Source organism: Pinus tabuliformis, chromosome 9, assembly GCF_031772625.1.
Source record: "Pinus tabuliformis cultivar Carrire ecotype Pingquan chromosome 9, CPIR1, whole genome shotgun sequence".
NCBI lineage: Eukaryota > Viridiplantae > Streptophyta > Pinopsida > Pinales > Pinaceae > Pinus > Pinus tabuliformis.
The window spans coordinates 419114443-419135962 of NC_142307.1; positions in this window are offsets into that span (position 1 = coordinate 419114443).

Genomic DNA, 21520 nt, shown 5'->3' on the forward strand with positions numbered 1-21520 from the left:
TAGCATTAGAGGGGCTGTCATCCCACCTCTGTGTTAGAATCTAGTATGTATTATTGAAGGTGTATGCATATTTCTATTTTCTTGGTGCCAGAGAGCTTTCATTCTGTCTATGCATTAGGAAATAGATTTACAGACCTTTCTACTGGTTGCAGCTGGCCATCACATGGTCTTGTGCATCTGCTGGTGTGGTCAGTATTCTCCATGTTCACCTATTCCTTAAACTATGAGTAATTTGTGATCTAAAGCCTTGTAGTCTGGGGGTGTTCACCCATGTCTAGGGTTAAGCATAGTAGAAGTGGTTATCTGGCTTGAATATGCATCATTCCTTCCATTCATCCACCATTTTCCAACATTTTTGTTGAGTTTGTAATGTTCCCGAGCATCTCTGATATACAACCTAGGAGAGTTTTTTGGGTTGATAACAGATACCCAACTTCATGTGAAGGTTATGGAAAGTACTTGTGAACTCTGTCACATCTTGGTCCATTCCTTGCCATAGTGTGGTCCAGTTTATGTATTTGTCTTCATAGCTCCTGAAAGGGTAATATTGTTCCTTGATGGCATCTCGGAAAGAATTCCAAGTGAGTGCAGTTGAAAACAGGGAGGGTTCACTCTCATCCTTTTGTTCACAATAGGTTTCCCACCAATGTTTGACATGTGGGGCGACTTTAAGAAGTGCAAAAGTAATATTTTCCCGATTGGAAAAGTCACGAGATGTAAAATATCCTTCCAATAGATTTAACCATTTATCTATGGTGTCTGCATATATCAGGCCTTCGAATATGGGAATATCGAAGTTAACATGTACCTTAAAAGGAGTGGTGCTTCCAGATTGGTTGTTGGATGAAGATTCATCACTTGTGGGTAGCTGTTGAAGGATATGGGCAAAGTTATTCATCATCGCATCCATGTGTCACTCGAGGGATTTCTTGAGAAGCATTTTGAAAGGATCTCCTACCCCCTCATATTTATTTTCTTCCGCCATGGGAGGTCGTCGGGTTTTGCGAGGCTGATCTTGCAATGGCTCAAAAAAATCAAGCCCTAACTCCTTATACCTTAACCTCATTGGGGACATGCAAAGAAAAACAGAGAAATAGCAGACCTCTCTGATACCAGTAATTCGAACTTAAGCAAGAACAATACAACTTATAGATATAATCATAAACACAGAGATGCAGTAGAAAAGCACTTCATTTCATTAATAGAGAAATATTGAACTATGCTTACAAACATAATGGAAATAAGATAGCTCGGGCGATGGTAGCTTATCTCTGAGAAGAGATGTGGCGGCTACTGGTGAACTCCAGTATTGCAGCAACAATTTTGCAACTCCTGGGGCTCCCTACTTTACTTTTATCAACCCGGTAATTCGTAACAAACTTGGAAGCGACAGTGCTATATGCACAAGTACTAGCTCTTACTATAGGCTGTCACTTGATCAGCTGGCACAAGTTCGCTAGGAGCTTAAGCCAAGTTCTATGAGTTCTCAGAAGAAGATTTTAACTGTGATAGAAGAAAGCTAACTCGAAAGAGGCTATTCTACTTGCAGAAAGAGAATGAAAACTGAAATGAAACATAAACCCTAGCAAACCCTAGTTTACCCACTAACCCTACTTTTGCAAGAAAAGAGATGGAAACTACTGGAATGGGTGCCATTGACTACTAGAAATCTAAAATGCATGTATTCAAGACTCTGGAAGAGAAATGAGAAGAAATCATCTTTTTGTACTTTTGAGAAATTTTATGTGGAATTATTATGCTTGTGTTTTAACTAGTTGTGACTGTGCAGAGGCTTGGTGGTGAAGGGAGATGGATTTGGATTTTGTAGGAGTTGAGGAAGGTGTGGAGAGGTCCTAAGAAGTCCCTAATACCCTTCTGGAGACTTCCATTGCGATCAGACTTTGAAAAATCACTCACATGAACTTCTACAGGAGGCTGCAAGGGATCTACAGGAGGAGGCCGAAAGTGGTTTTTGGAGGTTTGAAGGTGGAAAAATGATGGGAAAATGGAAATGAAGGCTGGATGGAGGTGTTGAGGGGTCTAGGACTTTGTTAATGAAGATCAGGAATGAAGGAGATGGTTGGATTTGTTCAAAGGTCAAGAAAACAACTTTGTGGAGAAATGTAGAAATTAGGGCAGATTGGAGAAGTATGGCGAATGAGAGGGGAAATCTTGAGAGATGAATTAGTATAGGCTATGTGATGGAGGAATGATAAGTTAGAGTGTTCTAGAAGTGAGTTGCACACTTACTTCTCAAAACTGACCCAAGTAAGAACCGAAAAACAGGGTTTTGTCTATTTTGACCTAAAATCGGAGAAATGCTGAACAAAAATTTATGGATAGAAAATCATGCGAGAAATTTATGGTGAATGAGCATGAAATGATCTAAGTATGGGAATCCAAACTGATATCAACTTCTCCAACTCGAAATCTCACACTAGAAATTGCATTGGGAGAGCAAAAACAGTGTTTTTGGCGGCAACAATAGTGCCTTGATCTCAAATCATGGTCCCAAGGAGGGAGAAAGGAGATCAAGACTTGCGGTAGCCTTTTTTGATATTTTTTTGTTACTATAGCAAACTATCTAATCAACTTGAAGCGAGAACAACCATTCTAACCATCAAAAGCAACCTAACTAACAAAGCAAGATTTAACCTAAACAACAGAAATTATCTCATGAATGCAAGCAAAAAGCATATAAATACACAAAGGAGGTGTTGGGCAGCTTGGGTTGGGCCCTAAACCAAGAGCTTCATCCCTCTAGAAAAGATCAGTGCTAGTTCAAAACTGGATTCATCTTCATTTATCAAAAAATAGCAGTTACATCACAAAATTGTCTTCAAAAAGAGCTCGAAAATGAGCTGAGTACAAAGCTGCACAAAAGTGCGAAAATCTACTATGAAATGGATAACCTACTGAGGCTTGAAGCCTTCTTATTTATACAAGTGGGGACTCCCAACTATCCTAAACAAAAGGAACTCAGCTGCCTAAAACTGAAAATAACAACAACTTTACTAGACTTGCTCGGCTGCCCCTTGGAATCATCATTGTGGGCCTTTGTACTCCGAGCTGCTGATGGATAACTTGAGGAAGGGGTCATTAATGAAGGAGACACCCCTCCTATAAGTCCTCAACCCTGTTTCCTTGAGTTTGGCTGCCAATTTTCTCATAAATGCCTGGTCTTTGTCCAAAAATGTTCAAAATTTTGCAATAAACACTCATTAGACTATGTGGCAAAGTGACTATCCCCATTCACTCTATTGACATAAATATATTCAAAAAAATGCACAAAAATATGGAGAATGGTGGATTAAATGAAAATAATAGGCTGAATGAGCCCATATAGTTACCAATTTCTGGGGCTCATTATCACCCCTTGCTGAATGGGTTGCTCATCCTCTGAGCAAATAATCCAGTTCTTCATCTTTATTAGTTTTAACAGCTTCCCTGACATCCCAAGATTTTGATGTGATGTCTTCTTCTCTATCATGGAAACCTTCTTTTCTATCCACTTCCTCTCATTGTTTCTGTTCTTCCTCCTCCTTAACCCCTTCCAACAGTCCTAGCAAAAGTGGAGGACTATATTTAAGACCAATCTAGTTGGCTTTCAAATTTTGAATTGATTGTTTATATAAGGGCACTCTCCTCATAGCTTCCCTCATTCTGGTTGGGGAGTGATACTCCCTGATCTTTAGGCTATGGGACAATGTATTCCATCTTCATGTGCAAGAATTAAGGTAGTTATCACCAAATAATCTCTCCATATCTTCAAAATGAGCGATAGCTTGTGCTTGCCTATGAACATAATCAGGGAGAACTTGAGGATTGGTTGCTAGGTGTTGGTGGGCATAAATGAGGGCTAATTGTTCTGCTAGTTCTGCCCTTATCATGAGGGGTTCACTTAGCTCCCTTGTCATGATCTTCTGAATTTCCACTGCTCTCTTTTCTTCATGGCTCAACCAAGAAGCCATAGCCATGAGCTGTAGGTGTCCCAATGCAACATTTGGACCCCATAAATTCATGTTGGGGAGTACCATATTGTGTAGGTAAAATTCTGCTAATTTGGCTTTATCCTCGGCTGAATTGTCATCACATAAATGCATAAACCGATCATAATTTTGGAATGGGATTGTGCCCCTTTGGGCCATTGTTTTAATCTGGAATTGGAGCCATTTGTATTTGAGATACAGTGCAAAGGATCTATCTGGTTGTCTGCACTACAAGGCCTCCATTGCCCAGCTGGCCATGTGGGCCATGTGGGCTTCCTTTTCTTGCAACTGCTGTTTCAAAATCTGCACTTCAGTTGCTGTCTGAGATTCTTTTTCTTGCTGTTGTTTCATTAGCATTTCCACATCAGTCTGTGGCTCTTCCTCTTGTTGTTTCATTATCTGCTAGGGGGCCTTCTTGCTGCTGCTGTCCTTCCAAAATTGGCAACTTGTCTCCCCCTTGAGGTTCCTAGTCCTGTAACTAGTTTTTCACCAGTGCATTTTCTTCCTATAGCTCGGCTCTTCTAATGCTCTCTATGTGCCTTACCATGCCCAACTCCCTTTTCAACCCTCTCAAACTATCTTCCATGTGCCCTATATCTTCAACTCCTTTAGATTTAGTGATCTGCATCCATGTATGGGTTCTGACCCTCTCTTTTTCTAATTCAAAGAAAAGAGACACAATGAATTTTTGTGGGATGATCTTCCCACCTTCTAGAAGATTGTAATAGGAGCCTAAATTACACTGAGGGCTTGGCTCAGGTATTTATTTTTCCTTTCTTTCCTCTTGTGACTGTTCTACTACCTTCTTTTCCAATTTTTCAGTTTCTTTAAGCTTGGCCAGTGTCTCCTGTAGAGAGGTTTGTGCCTCCTATAGAACTGCTTTGGAGTCCATCAATTTAATTCTTTCCTTCTAGGTGGAGGTTTTGGGACTTCCTCTCTCGTAGGTGATAGAGATCTTGGAGGGAGATTCCTCATTTTTCTTAGTAGGTGCATCCTCAATGATAATTGGTTCCTTTGATGGTGGCTGGGGCTTGCCCACCTTAATCCTGGTGCTCCTTCTGGCTTTGAAATACATAGAGGTTTGCCTTTTTCTTTTTCCCTTTTGTTTTGCTGGAGTGCTTAATGCAGCAAGCACAACTGCTACTTCCCTTGCCAGTGTTTCAGGGGATGTTTCTTCCTATTGTTCTTCTCCTTCATCTCCTGTAATTTTTCCTGTGTCTGTTGTTTTTTCTTTTGCCTCTGCTGCCTCTGGAAATGTTTTCTCCTTTTCTTGTTGAGTCCCTGCCTTTCCTGTGGTAGTCTTTTTCTAGGCCTTCTTGGACTTTTTCTTCTCAGCCTTTTTCCTTTTCCTCTTCTCTATTTTTGAGGCTATCTTATTTTCTGCCTTAAGCTCAATAGTGGTTTTGTCAAGTTTCTCCTCTTCTTTCTGTTTCTCTTCTGTTTTTCCTTTTATTTGAATATCTTGTGCCACCTTATTACTGTTCTTCTCAAGTTCCTCTGTTTGCTCCTTCTCTTCACTGCTAGATGGGCTAATGTCCTCAGCCAAAGTTTTGATATCATCTTCTCTGGACATATGCCTGAAAATTTCCCAAGCTATGGGGATGGTGAATGTGTGTAGGGCATCTTCTACCAACAGTTTGATGAGCCCATGGTGGGCCAGCTAGTTTGGGACCCCTGCATTTAGCTTGGTGCCACATTCTATCAAAGGCTGGAGGAGGAAATATGGGAGATTGAGTTTTCTAGCTGCAGGTAGGTCCATCCCATATCTCAATTCATGCAATAACTTGAAGTGATAACCATAAACTATACTGAATTTTCCTTCACAAGTGATGTATTTCATGATCTGGTAGCTGACTTCACTCCATGGAGGAGGTAAGCTTGTCCTTCTGACCCCATTCTTATCCTCTATAGGATGTTCATCAGGCTGGAAGAATGTCTTTTTAGCAACCTGTCCCAATGGTTTTTCCTCTTTGCTCCAAGGGAGCCCAAGTGGAAGACCTGTGATTCTGCTAATAAAATCTGGTGTAAGCTCTAGGGTCAGACCCCTGAAACTAACTGTAGCATGTGTTTTCGAATGGGGTCTTAAGGACATAAAAAATTCTTCAGTCACCTCCTCATCATGCCCATGAATTCTCTCAAAGAAAGACATCCAGTTTGCCCTGGTGAAGAGGGCCACCACCTCGGGGTGCTCATGCAATTTGTTGGAGTTCAAAGGCTCCTTTCTCATAAAACCTCTTGGCATGTTGTTTAGTGGTTTATAAGAATGCTCAAGTGAGGAGGAAGGCAAAACCAAAAATAGAGGGATAATTGAGTTTTGTTTCTTTCTGACCAGAGAGGAAATTTTCTCGTGTGCTTCTCCTTCACAACATCAATTTGCAACTTCTCCCTCTCTTCAAACTATTTTTAGCTTGAATTTGCTTCTTTGTTTTTGAAAAAAACTCAAAATTTTGACAGAATAGAGAATAAATAACACAATGTTTTTATATTCAGAGAGTAGATAGACTTGCAAATTCAGTTTTTTCACAGGTTGGTTTCTATGGTTGCATCCCTTTTTTTCTTTACAGTAGAATGTGAGGAAGAAAAAGACAGACTTTGAATGTAGAGAAGAAAATGGGGAGACTGTGTAGAACTCAGAAAAATATAGGCAGACTTTTAAGCTTCACTTTCTTTTTTCAACCCAATACTGTGTTTTTAATCCACCACCTTATATAAATATATCATATGCAGAGCGGTTTTCTGAGCCTACCTATTTTCAAGCTCGAAATTGACAAAAATCTCAGATTTTCCTTCTATAGCACTACTCTTTGCCCTTCCTGTAGAAAACCCCCTGTAGATGGTGTTCCGGCTCCTATAGAATGCAGTAGTGCTCCTGTAGAGCCTATAGGCAGGAAGGTTTTGAAAGTCTGGCATAAACTGGCATAAAATGACTGGTTCGTTGTTTTGAAGGTGGTAGGTGAGTACTGTAGTCAAGAACTTCGTAAATGAAAAATGAAACAAAGGGTGGTGGAGGCTTAGACCACACTGTACTTAACTGTTGGCGTAATCCACGGTGAGGAGGTGAGGTGGCCGGATGGGTATGTTATCCCCATCCAGACCATTGGTCCTACGCTAGTGTCATTATGGTTCTTCACATCGTCTGACCACCATCACCTCCCTCAATCCCGTTATATGCCGCCACCACTACCGGTTATGAGCTCTTTCTTCCCGAGTTGACGGGCCACACGTGCTGACTGCGTATCTGATCTGTGGTTTGAATTTGGACGAGGATCATTTGAACTCCATGAGGGTGTGTGAACTGAACTAGGGTGGCCAGTTAGCTAGCCACCGATTCCATTTAATCATGACCATTCCCATAGTTCATGTAGTTTGTAAATAATATTCATGCAATCAAGGAATACGTTTAGCCACTTACCTGTGCTGTTGTGTTCTTCATGCTTCGGACTTTGGCACTTTATTTCTTCGTTACTATTGCTGCTAGTGCTCTACATGCTTGACCCTTGTCTTATGTTGATGATTTCTCGACCAAACTCTGCTCCTTGCATGCTTCATACTTCCTGCTGCACTAACCCTGTCTCTGGAGTTTGTTTTTCAAAGGGATCAGCTACTATAGGAATCCTGTAGGAGTTCCTGTAGCTGCTTCTCCTTCTAAAATTTAAGCTGATACTTGAGTAGGGGTTAAAAACTACTAAAGAAGATCTCGAATGAAAAGAAATAGCACCTGGAAGGTATCAGGTAGGGATCAGCAAAAAACGCTGCTACTTTATTTGTCACCCTTTTCTTGTGTTTACAGAATGAAAGAAACAAAATGTCTGTATTTGTCTGTGCAGGGAAAGAAAAAAACGAATCAAAATGTGGGGTTTCAGGGATGGAATGGAGAAATAGGAGGATGGATGGTGGTAGGGAGGTTCACAGGTCTCATAGAAAAATTTCTAGCCCTCAGTTTCTTCTCTGAACTTGATTTTGGCCTCTCTGTGATTTTTATAGGAGCCTCCTATAGAATACACAGAGTTTCCTGTAGGATGCGAAATTTTCAGAATAAATGAGACCAAGGCTTGGGAAAGGATAAAGATGATGGAGGGATGGACTATGAAGGGTGTATGCAGCTTGGCCATGCCTTTTTCTCTTGTGTGACCCTCTTGCAACTTGCAATTTTATTTGAAAGAAGTTAGGTTTTTTTTTTTTTTTTGAGACAGCTGGGGTGCCTCCAGGAGGTTTTCACCCAGGGATCTTTTATTCCTTTTCGTTTTTTCTCTATTTTTTTTTTGTGTTCAAGGTATGGGTGGAGTGGAGATAGGGACCTGCTCCACTACCAACACTGATTTACCCAGATTCTCAATGAACTCTTGCTTGGAAAGGGGCTTCCTGTAGATCTTCAATCTATGCCCATTGACGAGCATGGGGATGGCTTCTTCATCAATAGTCTAGATAAGAATTGAACCATTGTCATTGCTTCTTTCTACTGTGTATGGTCCCAACTATCTTGTCCTCAGTTTTCCCTTGAAATCCTTATATTTGGAATCATACAGCAGCGCCCAATCCCCTTGTTGGAATTGTTTTTCTTTGAGGTGTCTGTCATGTCATATTTTTCTTTGAAGTTGGACTACCTCTGAGTGGAGAAGGGCCTGCAATCTTTGTTCATCCAATCCATTTAGCTGAAGTAATTTTTCCTTCTATGCATGGCTGAGATCTAGGTCCAGTGGAGCTGCCATCCTTAATGTGTTATATTCAAATTCTATGGACAACGAAGCCTTCTTCCCATAGACCAGCTCATAGGGTGTGAAACCTGTGGTGGTTTTCCAAGTAGTGTTATAGGCCCAGGTGGCCTCAACCAATCGATATCCCTTATCTTTTTTGTTGTTGCACACTACCATAGTCAAAATCCCTTCCAAAGCTCTGTTAGTGACTTCCACCTATCCATTTGCTTGCGGATGATAAGGGGTGGAAGTTCTGTGCTTAATCTTGTGCTGTGTGAGCAGGTCTTCAATCAGATTGCAGGTAAATTGACTTCTTTGATATGTGACTAATTATCTTGGATAGCTAAACTTTTAGAAGATATTTTCCCTCAAAAACTCAGCTACTTTTTCTTCTGTTTCTACCTTGATCGCCCTTGTTTCTGCCCATTTTGTCAGGTAATCCGTACACACAATGATGTAAAGATTTCTGTTTTTAAGGAGGGTTGATAGGACCCACAAAGTCCATGCCCCACTTCTCAAATGGCTCAAAAGTCACTTGAGGTTGTAGGGGCATCTCATCGCTTGACGTAGGTTTCCCCATCCTTTGGCATCGATCACATTGGTTGATGTATCTCCTCACATCTTGATGAAGAGTGGGCCAATAGTAACCTGCCTATAGAATTTTGAAAGCAGTTATCTTTGCTACAAAGTGGCCCCCACAGGGCCCATCATGACAGGTTAGGAGGATGTCAAAAACTTCCTCCTCCCTGACACATCACCTCAAAATCTGATATGGACCAAGTTTAAAAATATTGCCCCCAATCCAGGTGAATGGGGCACTTTTCCTCACAATCTTGCTCTTCTCTTTTGAGGACAGGTGTAACGGAAACTGTGGTGAAATCAAATAGTTTGCTATATTAGCAAACCATGGAGAGAGTACTAAAATAGAAAATAGGTGTTCATTTGGCATTTGATCATCCACCATTCCTTCTTCACCTGCAGGCAGATCTAGTCTAGACAGAAAATCAGCATCAACATTTTCCTTACCTGGCTTATCAACAATGATCAAATCAAATTGCTGCAATAAAAGTAACCATCTAATGATACAATCATTTACATTAGGTTTATTCATTAAATACCTAATTGCAGCATGATCAGTGTGTACGAATGTTTGATAGCCAGTGATGTAGTGTCTGAACTTTTTTAGGGAATGGACTACAACTAGGAGCTATTTTTCGGTTATAGTGTAGTTTAATTCTACCTTGGATAGGTTTTTACTGACAAAATATATGGCATACGACAACTTCTCTTCAACCTGCCCTAAGGTTGCTCCTATATCTTTGTTCGAGCCATCTGTGTCAATGTGGAAAGGTAGGGCCCAGTTTAGACCTCTCAAGATTGGGGCATTTATCAGCTTACCTTCCAAGGCATTCAGAGCCTCTTGACCCATATGAACCCAACATATTTCTCCAAAAGACCAAATAATGGAGAGGCTAGTTTACTAAAATTCTTAATGAATTTTCTATAATACCTTGTTAAGCCTAGAAAACTCCGAACATCTCTTACCTTTTGAGGAGGTGGAACCCTTTGCATGATAGAAATCTTGTTGGGATCCACCTGTAATCCTTACTGAGAGATTGTATGACTTAGCACGGTCCCTTCAGTCATCAGGAATTCACATTTTTCAGGATTGAGGGACAGGTTCATTTCAATACACTTGGCTAAAACTTTCCTCAAGTTAGTCAAAGCTTCCTGGAAGTTAGAACCATAAGGGGTAAAGTCATCCATATATATTTCCACTGAATCATGAACCAGTTTAGCAAATATGCTCAGTACTACTCTCTGGAAAGTGGCGGGAGCATTGTACAACCCAAAAGGAAGGACCTGGTAGGCAAAGGTACCCCATGGAAAAGTGAAAGTGGTCTTATCTTGGTCTTCCGAGCTGATTTGGATCTGGTTATACCCGCTAAACCCATCTAGGAAGGAAAAGAACTTCTTCCCTACCAAGCCATCTAACACTTGATCTATGAAAGGAAAAGGGAAATGGTCCTTCTTGGTGGCCTTGTTTAGTTCCCAATAATCTACACAGATTCTCAACTTCTCATTTTTCTTTGGAACTAGCACCAGAGGAGAAACCCATTCACTGTCAGAGATGGGGTAGATGAATCCTGCATCCAGCAACTTTTGTAGTTCTTCTTTGACAATGTCCTTAAGGGCTAGATTCATCCTCCTTTGAGGCTGCCTGACTGGTTTACAATCTTATTTAATGTAAAAGTGATGAGTACAAACTGAAGGGTGGACTCCCTTCATCTCCTTATAGCTCCAAGCAAAAGCATCCAAGTGGTTGTTCAATAAGCTACACAGTTCTTTCTCTTGAGAGGTGGATAGGGATGGGTTGATCTTCAAGTTTTCTTTTGGGCCAAATTCCACATTCTTAACTCGGAGAGAGGTCGGATCAGCCACATAGAGATCAACTAAAGCATTGGCTTGGGTTTCTTCCACCAACTCTTCTAATGGAAACACGCTGGGGGTGGATTCTGAATCAATTTCTCAATAAAGTCATCCTTAGTTTGTGGACCCCCCATGGTAGCTTCCACTATGCACAGTGGTGCGGAGTAGACTTCATCCTCATCTTCCTCCTCCAACCAAAGAGGTAAGTCTTGTTCTAACAGAGGTTGGGCAGGAGGATATAGGACTAGATATTTGGACATATGCCCATTCTTGATGGTCATGCTCCCAGCTCGACCACTGATGTAAGCATCTGCAGTAGCTAACCAAGGTCTTCCCAGGATGAGAGGATACCCAGTGAGCTTTGCCTTTGGCTGAAGAACTAGGAAGTTAGCAGGGTACTCCCAGGAGTCAATAGAGACCATTACATCTTCCACAATCCCCTCAGGGGTCACGGTGGAGCAGTCTACCAACTGCAGTACTGTTGAGGTCTTTCTTAGGGAACCCTGGAGGTTGATTTTGAGCATAGTGTCCCTGGTCATCACGTTAATGGAAGCCCCTAGGTCAATCAAGGTGTGGGGGATTATGGTGCCATTGATGTGGACATCAACTACATGACTCCTAGGTTCTAGATATTTCGGACAGATTACCTGCCCCAACATCAGGTCAGACAGTTGTCCTATGACATTGATAGTTGGGGCATCTCTCTGCCTGCCTAGGTGCCTGAAGCACTTCTCTTTGATCAACTTGTTGTAGATTGATACATCTTTTATGGCTTGGAGAAGTGGTATTTTTACACATAACTATTTTAGTTCTCCCAAAAGTTCAGTTTCTTCTAGGGTCGGTTGTGTGATTCCAGTTAGTCTCTCGGGAAAGGGTGGAATGGTTTTTGGTTCACTTTCCCGTTTCTATTCCTCATCCTCCTTAGGAGGAGGTTGGCTATCTGGGAGAACCTTCCAAAATCGTAAGTTGATCTCCTGAATCTCCATAGCATAGGTAGGACATGTCGTTTCTCCAGTATATACCTGTTGGGCCTGTCTGTTATTGGGGTTCAGGTTCGGTTGAGCAGGTATTTGGGGTTGTCTTGGAGGAGGAGGAGGTAATGGGTGTGGTTGAGCAGGTGGTGGAGGAAAAAGAATAGGAGGAGAGTTGTATCAGGGCCTCCACCCTTGATGAGGTGCATTCCACTAAGGTTGTGGCTAAGCATAAGAGTGAAACGAATGAGAAGCTGGTTGAGTATGATATTGAGATGGATATGACCAAGGAGGGGGTGTGGACCAGGAAGGATGAGCAGGGGTCCCTCAAGAAGGCATGGAAGTGGATTCATTGGGATTGTAATGAGTCTGGGATGTCCCTTGCATTCCTTGCTGGTAAGGTCTCGGTCCATGTGGCCTTCTTTGGTTCATGAAATAGAGTGGTTCAGTGGCTTCTTCAGCCCCTTGGTACATAGCTTTGAATCCGGGTAATGAAGGGCATTGATTTGTAGGATGGTCTTCTTCACAAACAAAACACACTTCTACAGAGTGCAATGGACATTCGTTCCTAGGGTGCTTTCTAGTGCACCTAGGACAAAAGATGGCCAAAGCCCTCTCGGCTTCCTCTTGCTTCCTTTGGATTCGCAATGTATCCATTTGCATAGCAAGAGTCTGCCTCATCTCGCTCTTGAAATCTTCCATCTGATTCTCAAGTTCGTTTTTAAGGGATGAACTGGATAAGGGGGTACTGGCTAAGGGTTGACTTCCCCTATCTCTCTTTCTGGCTGCCCTAGAATGGTTTCTAAACACAGTCTTTATGCCATCATAAGGTAGCTGGTAGATGTCTCCCCCAGCTAGAAAATGGAGGGTATCTAAAAGGTCTTCAGGGACTCCTCTGATCAGAACCAACTTCAAAGATTCGAGGTCAAGTGTGCACTTGGCCCTTTTATAACTGAGTTGAAACCTCTCTTCATAGTCTTCTAAAGATTCATCACTTCCCATGGTCATTCGGAAGATTTCTTCCTTGGTATCCTTTGACCTACAGTAGTCCCGGTATTTGTTGTTAAAGGCTTGTTGCATTTGAGCCCAAGTTGTGATACTGTTTCCAGGTAACCCCATGAACCAGCGTAATGCTGCATCCTTGAGGGTAGAGGGAAAGAGTTTCAACTTCTGCTCGTCTTCTGCATAGTCATAGGTTCGACAGAGAATAGAAAACTCAAACAAGAAGGTATCAGGGTCTTCAGTAGTCAATCCATGGAAGTGAGGTAAGGTTGATGGACTTATGTTTTTCATCTTTGTGTCCCCATTGGTCTCTCGAATAGGAAAGGCACCTTCTATTCTTTCCCCATTTCCTCTAACGTTTCTGTTTTCAGCCATGGTCTTAGGGGGAATGGTTTCTTGCTCTTCTTCTATTATAGGATCTTCGTATATCTCTGGGGTTCACCTATAGGTTCTTCTAGATCACCGCCACCAAAGAAGAGAGAAGGGTGACTTAGTGATGTGGTGGGGGTGTTGGGTAGGAATTTCCCTGAATTGTCTCTATTCCTACGAGGCATGAAAGGAAATATCTTTTTTGGGTGATATTTTGTGTTTCTTTGTCTGCTTGTACATGCGAAAAATGAAGTGGATTGAACAACAATTTGCAGCTAACTAAAATAAACCTCGCTGAAATGGAAACTAAAGAATTGAAATGAAGGCAGGAAATGACTAATCTACTTTGCTGAAATGAAACTGTAGAATTGAAATGAAAGCAGGAAATGACTAATCTACTTTGCTAAAATGAAATTGCAGAATTGAAATGAAAGTAGGAAATGTCTAATTTACACTTGCTAAAACGAAATTGTAGAATTGAAATGAAAGCAGGAAATGTCTAATTTACGCTTGCTGAAATAAACTACTTAGTAGAATGTTGCAGTAAAAAAAATAGAAGAAAAGAAGTAATCACAAAATACTTTGACGCTTCCCCAGCAACGGCGCCAAAAAGGATGGTGAACTCCAATATTGCAGCAGCAATGCTGCAACTTGTGGGGCTCCCTACTTTACTTTTATCAACCCGGTAGTTCGTAACAAACTTGGAAGCGAAGGTGCTATATGCACAAGTACTAGCTCTTACTACAAGCTGTCACTTGATCAGCTGGCACAAGTTCATTAGGAGCTTAAGCCAACTTCTATGAGTTCTTAGAAGAAGCTTTTAACTGTGATGGAAGAAAGCTAACTCGAAAGAGGCTATTCTACTTGCAGAAAGAGAATGAAAACTGAAATGAAACACAAACCCTAACAAACCCTAGTTTACCCACTAACCCTACTTTTGCAAGAAAAGAGATGGAAACTACTGGAATGGGTGAAATTGAATACTGGAAAGGTAAAATGCATGTATTCAAGCTACTTTGGAAGAGAAATGAGAAGAAATCATCTTTTTGTACTTTTGAGCAATTTTATGTGGAATTATTATGCTTGTGTTTTAACTAGTTGTGACTGGGCAGAGGTTTGGTAGCGAAGGGAGATGGAGTTGGCTTTTTCCGGAGGTGAGGAAGGTGTGGAGAGGTATTAAGAAGTCCCTAGTACTCTTTTGGAGACTTCCATTGCAATCAGACTTCGAAAAATCACTCGCATGATCTTCTACAGGAGGCTGCAGGGGATCTACAGGAGGTTCTATAGGAGGATCTACAGGAAGAGGCTAAAAGTGGTTTTTGGAGGTTTGAAGGTGGAGAAATGATGGGAAAAGGGAAATGAAGGCTGAATGGAGGTGTTGAGGGGTCTAGGACTCTGTCAATGAAGACCATGAATGAAGGAGATGGTTGGATTTGTTCAGAGGTCAAGAAAACAACTTTGTGGAGAAATGCAGAAATTAGGGCAAATTGGAGAAGTATGGCGAATGAGAGGGGAATTCTTGAAGATGAACTAGTACAGGTTGTGTGATGTAGGAATGATAAGCTCGAGTGTTCTACAAGTGAGCTGCACACTTACTTCTCAAAACTGACCCAAACAAGAACCGAAAAACAGGTTTTTATCTATTTTGACCTAAAATCTGACCTAAAACTGGAGAAATTCTGAAAAAAACTTTATGGACAGAAAATTGTGCAAGAAAGTTATGGTGAATGAGCATGAAATGATCTAAGCATGGGAATCCAAACTGATATCAACTTCTCTAAATCGAAATCTCACACTAGAAATTGCATTGAGAGAGCAAAAACAGTGTTTTCGGTGGCAGCAATAGTGCCTTGATCTCAAATCATGGTCCCAAGGAGGGAGAAAGGAGATCAAGACCTGCTGGTAGCCTTTTTTGATCTTTTTCTGTTACTGCAACAAACTATCTAATCAACTTGAAGCGAGAACAACCATTCTAACCATCAAAAGCAACCTAATTAACAAAGCAAGATTTAACCTAAACAACAGAAATTATCTCACGAATGAAAGAAAAAAGCATATAAATACACAAAGGAGGTGTTGGGCAGCTTGGGTTGGGTCCTAACCCAAGAGCTTTAGCCCTCTAGTAAAGATTAGTGCTGGTTCAAGATTGGATTCATCTTCATTTATCAAAAAATAGCAGTTACATCACAAAACTGTCTTCAAAAAGAGCTCGAAAATGAGCTGAGTACAAAGCTAAAAAAAGTACGAAAATCTACTATGAAATGGCTAACCTACTGAGGCTTGAAGCCTTCTTATTTATACAAGTGGTGACTCTCAACAGTACTCCTAAACTTATGGAACTCGGCTACCTAAAACTGAAGATAACAAAAACTTTACTAGACTTGCTCGTCTGCCCCTTGGAATCATCATTGTGGCCTTTGTACTCCGAGCTGCTGATGGAGAACTCGAGGAAGGGATCATTAATGAAGGAGACACCCCTCCTATAAGTCCTCAGCCTTCTTTCCTCAAGTTTAGCTGCCAGTCTGCTCATAAATGGCTAGTATTTGTCCAAAAATGTCCAAAAATCTGCAATAAACACTCATTAGACTATGTGGCAAAGTGACTATCCCCATTCACTCTATTGACATAAATATATTCAAAAACATGTACAAAACTATGGAGAATGGTGGATTAAATGAAAATAATAGGCAGAATGAGCCCATATAGTTACCCATTTCTGGGGCTCATCAGCTACATGCCTTTGAACTATGTTACAATGAGGCTTAAGGGCCTATTTTTTATTGGAAAACATCAGAAAACCATAAAGAACCAAAACTCTAATCCCAGGAGATGTAACACCAAGAGTTTTTGGGCCCCATTCGAGTTAGTTTGGCAGCCAACTTCCCAGGGTCATAACTTGGTCATATTATCTCCATTTGGTGCGTACAATACCTTGTTGGAAAGGACTCTTTGAGTACTATAGGTTTCACTGCAAGCCCTTTCCTATGGCTATGGGCGTGCCACGGACAAAAAAAAAACGATGTTTAGGGGGTCAAAACTATTCCAGAAGTTCAAGACTAGAAAAAATGCTAAAAATAGTAAATTATGAAATGAACAAGGAAACTAATGAAACTGACTAGGGGGTCTAGGTGAAATAGGTGGGTGACCACCAATATCGACCTGGATCAGGTCCAAATCCAAGTAAATGTGAGCACCGAATAGGGTATTTTGAGCCCCATCACCACCAAATCAACTTGAGACAAGTCAAAAAATCAGGTGAACAATTTTGTGCATTATGTCATGAAATTATTAACATATGGAAGTGGTTAACAATTTCATTAAGTTATAATAAAGGAAAATGATATCCTCTATATTTGTTTCTAGTTGTGACCAATTAGATGATCACAAGTTATGGGATGACATTGTAGCTAGTATTTTTTCTAGGAGATTATTGTGAGTATTATATAAACAATGGATTATGGAGCTTAAATTATCGATACATCTCTCTTGATATCTACTGAATAATACATTTGTAACTTAATTCTGAGCATTAATAAAATATTGCTTATTTTTCATTTCATGCATTGATTTCTTCATGCCATGTTGATCTCCATTTAGCTTTGTAATTTTCATGTAGTGTATCCTAAAATGAGAAGGGCTCCCGTGTATTGGTATGCACTGAATTTTCACAATTAGAGTATTTTCATTTCCTTAGTGACTTGGTCTCCTATTCTGTAAAGATGTAGTTTCTTGTTTTAGTTTCATACTTTGTACAAATTAAATTTAAATAAGTGGTGAATGTATTTCAAAAACATTGTAGGGATATTGATACACATTAAAATATTTTCTTTGAAGAAATTTCTTAATCACTTATTATAGGAACAATCAATTCTCTAATGAATGAAAGACTATGATATGATAATGTAGAATTATGATTCAATGGGTGACAATTTCAAGTGGTCAGAAATATCCTTGTAGCATTTGATTGATTTTCCTTTAAGGTTATTCTTTAGTAAAGAGTATTTTCACTAAAAAAATTCTTTTTATTAAATTAGGAGATATTAAAGAACTAAATCGTGCACATCTAGTGTATGCACTTCACAAGCATAGATCCTTAGTCGATAACTTAATGTAATAAGATTAAAACCATGTAAATTTCTTGCCATTTTTGGCAATAGTGCTAGGGAAGTGCTAAAAGGAATTAATTACATTGTAATATTACTTTTAATGTATATAGAAAATTTCATTGAATTCAAGTCATGATATTGGATGCGTGAGTAGATGTTGAGATCCTAGATGTAGATTTATTAGTGGAAGAATTACTCCACCCACTATTTCATTTAATCTAATTCATGGCGCAATAAGAGTTGCACTATTCACTAATCCATATGCATGTAGAATTACAAGAGGAGGATGGTTAGAAAAAAAAAATTGTGGTCTCTCATGATAGAGGAAAATTCAAAGAAGAGGAAAGAGTTTCATAAATATCTACTCCAAAAGAAGCTATCATATTTTCATCCTATCAAATGGATGAAGAATTAGTTAGTGGCCAACCATTAGAAATACCATTCACAAATAATCTTATAAAATAGATATAATATTGTATTTTATAAGAGGAACCTGTACAAGGTAATATGGATGAAAATGAAGGACAAGAAAATATTCAATTGAACAATATTCCACCCTCACCATTTCCTAATTTGCATGGTAAGGGAATTGAAGATCCTGAAACTTTCCTTTTTGAATTTGATTTGCTATGTCACATTTATGATCACTCTCTTATTTCTCAGAAACTCAAGCTGTTTCCATCCACTCTTAAACATGCATCTTTTTATTAATTTATGGGATTGGGAACTAATATATCAAAGCTTTGGGTGAAATGTGTTAACATTTTCTGACAAAATATGATTACTATTACATAAATCAATATTTGCAAAAAGGAATGTTCAAAATGGAATTAAAGAGGATAAAATCCTTGAAGACTATATATAAATATTTAATTATAATATAGAAAGGGATAGGAAACATAAATTAGATTTAAATACCCTTAAAATCCTTTTACTTCATGGAATTATAAATGAATGGATGGATGCACATAATCTCATGCGTAAATGAGATGTGGCACAATTAAGCTGTCAAGAAAATTCTGATATTTGCACGCACATTTCTTGAGGAAAATATAAATATAGTAAGGAACCTAGAAATACCATTTATACAGTCAACATATCAACTAGTGGTGGGGTAAATGAAGTTGAAATTGGCAATTTTTTGGAAAATTTCAAAATTGATATTATTAGTACTCTTAGCTCACAATTAGATACATTGAAAATTAAGCAAAATAAAGGTGAAGAAAATGTAGTTTTGCATATTTTCTCTCCAAAACATAGAAAGAAACATCCTTTAGATAATTTCCTTTGAATAATATTGAACTTTGTGGTATTTGTGCAAGGAAACATATAACAAAAAATTGTCCTTCAATACCAAGACTTAAAATAGTCTATGAAGGATATAAAGAAACTACAAAACAACTTTGTTTTATTGCACTGGCACCAGATAGGTATCAAATCCTATTGACGGTGTTGGACCTGCCAATAGTCAGGGTGTTATCCATGATAACCCCTAGAAAAAAATTTTAGTTTGATTAGTCATCTTAGATAGGGTTTTTATGTCTAGGTTCATGTGACACCTGTAATAGGGTCCATTCAATGTTTAATAGAGTCATCATAACAAGAAAAGGTCACCACTCCATCCATTTTGAGGTCATCATTTCATATTAGGTTGTTCTGACATTTTTACAAACTTTCACAACAAACATAGTTACGCAAACCTAGAATTTGCTACGAAATTCCCTTGCAGTTCCGTGCAAAACAATCCTCTCCGACACTTTTCTCACTACGAAAGTTTGTTTTTGTATAACATTTTATTTGTAAATGATTGTTAGCAATGCCAAATAAACTAAGTCAATATACCTCTTCATTCCCATATCCTCCACTCCTTTTTATTCACTTTTACCTCTCCCTTCCCCTTTATACCATCTTCTCTTATAAAAAGAAGTTCACAAGTGTTGTCATGGATTAGGGTTTGTGTTGTCAAAATAGGTTTAGTGGTGGTCTAAGTCAAGTCTGGGTGTTCTAAATTTGATTTGTAGGTGAAGAGGAATTAACACACAAGCATCTCTCAACATGCTAGCAAGCATGACCACCAGACAAAATTACAAACGAGGGGATGTAGTATGATATGAGCCCACAGACATGAAACTTCTTGAAGAAGACCCAACTTTTATACAATCATTTGGCAGCATGGGGTGTCTTCATTTTTTAAAAAAATTGCAGGGTTTTCATGCACAAATCACCAAGGACTTCGCCCTCAATTTCACAGGGATTGGCACGAAGGTGGGCATCCTAAGTTTGAATGCCTCTCTAGATGCCATTTCTCATTCTACTGAAATCCCAAGGTCAGGGGAAACATGGTTTAAAGTTCAAAAGTTCTAGCTGTAGAATTGTGATGCATTCTTGAAGGAATAACATTAAGGGATTGATATGACAATGGGCATCACCAGAACTTGTCTTAAAGAAAATTATTCCAAGTTCTTGATGGTTATCCAAAAGTATTTTACACGTGAGGGAAGGTTCCATATGGTTTACCAATACCACTTCAGTTGCTACTTCACTTCATAGGTAAACAATACTTATATATCCCTTTCTATCTCTTCAGAAGTTTCAGAAAGATGGTTGACAAGGTGAAAGCTAAACCAGATGCAAGTAGTACCTCTGTTTTTCATCATGGTCTTATCAAATTGTTATTAGTTGAAGAGATCAATAGATTGAACAAGGATTGGCTTACTTTTTTGTTCCTAAGTGGATATGAACTGGATGTTGCTACCCCATCTAGAAAAACTCCAAAATCCAAATCTACAATCCCCAGAGCAGAGCGACAGCATAGAGAAGAACAAAATTTAGTGACAGAGAAACCTATAATTGAAGCTTCTACAAGTACTAAGAGGAGAGTGACTAGAAGACAAAAGAGAGAACATGAACATAGTACAAAGAAGGGCAGATTGATTGAAATTCTAGAAGCTATAAACATTGAAGAAAGCCTAGTTGAGCAGCCTGTAGAAGTGACCCCAATTGAAACCAAGAAGAGTAAGAGAGAAAAGAAATTAGATTTTACTCAAGAATAATAGGGTTTCATTTTTAGACCAAGGAAACCCATCACAATATCAATGCAACAAGCTGAGAAGATACCTGAAGAACCATTGAGAAAAACAAATTTATCAAAGAAACCATCAAAGAAAAATAAAGGCAAGGATTTTGTTCAAGAAAAAAGTGAAATAGAAGTCCTACAAGAATAGTTAAGGGAGGCCAAGAAAGAAGTGATCAAGGCCAAGCTAGAGTTTGATGAATAGCAAAATGAAGTGTTAAAGCAAATATATTTTTATGATGAAATTGTAGACAAGTCTATGATAAAAAGGACTTTGCCTTTACACAGGATGTTGGAACATATGTATAAAAGAAATAGTTGGTTACAGGAAGATATAAAAAGCCTACAAGGACATGTTACAACATTAGAAAGTCAAATTTAAATGATCTAGGCTGAACTCAAGAAGAGAAACCTCAAGATTAGCGTTGAAGTAAGTGCTACTCCATGATATGGAAAACTCTTCAATTTTTGTCTTTACTATACCTATTTTAGTTAACGCAACCATATGTATAGTCAACATGATATTAGAAGTCATAAGGAGGCATTAAAATCATGGAAACTTGAAAAAATCAAAATTTTGGAACTTTTGTAGCAACTGCCCATAGTGAAGCCAAGTTTTTGCTATGAAACTGTTGTAGCATTCCATGGGGGTTAAGGATGGTCTAAAGCTCAGAAAAGGTCATTCTAAAGGCCTATGTTTAGCTCATAAACATAAAAAAATACCTCAAAACCAACAAATGGAGGAAAAAGGTAGAATAGGAGTTATTTTCAAAGTTTCTACCAAAGTTTGCTATGAAACTGCTCAAAACATTGTTCTGCTACGAAATCATGAAAAAACTATGTTTTTTTGCCTTTTTGAAGATTTTTGCTATCAAACATCCAAGTT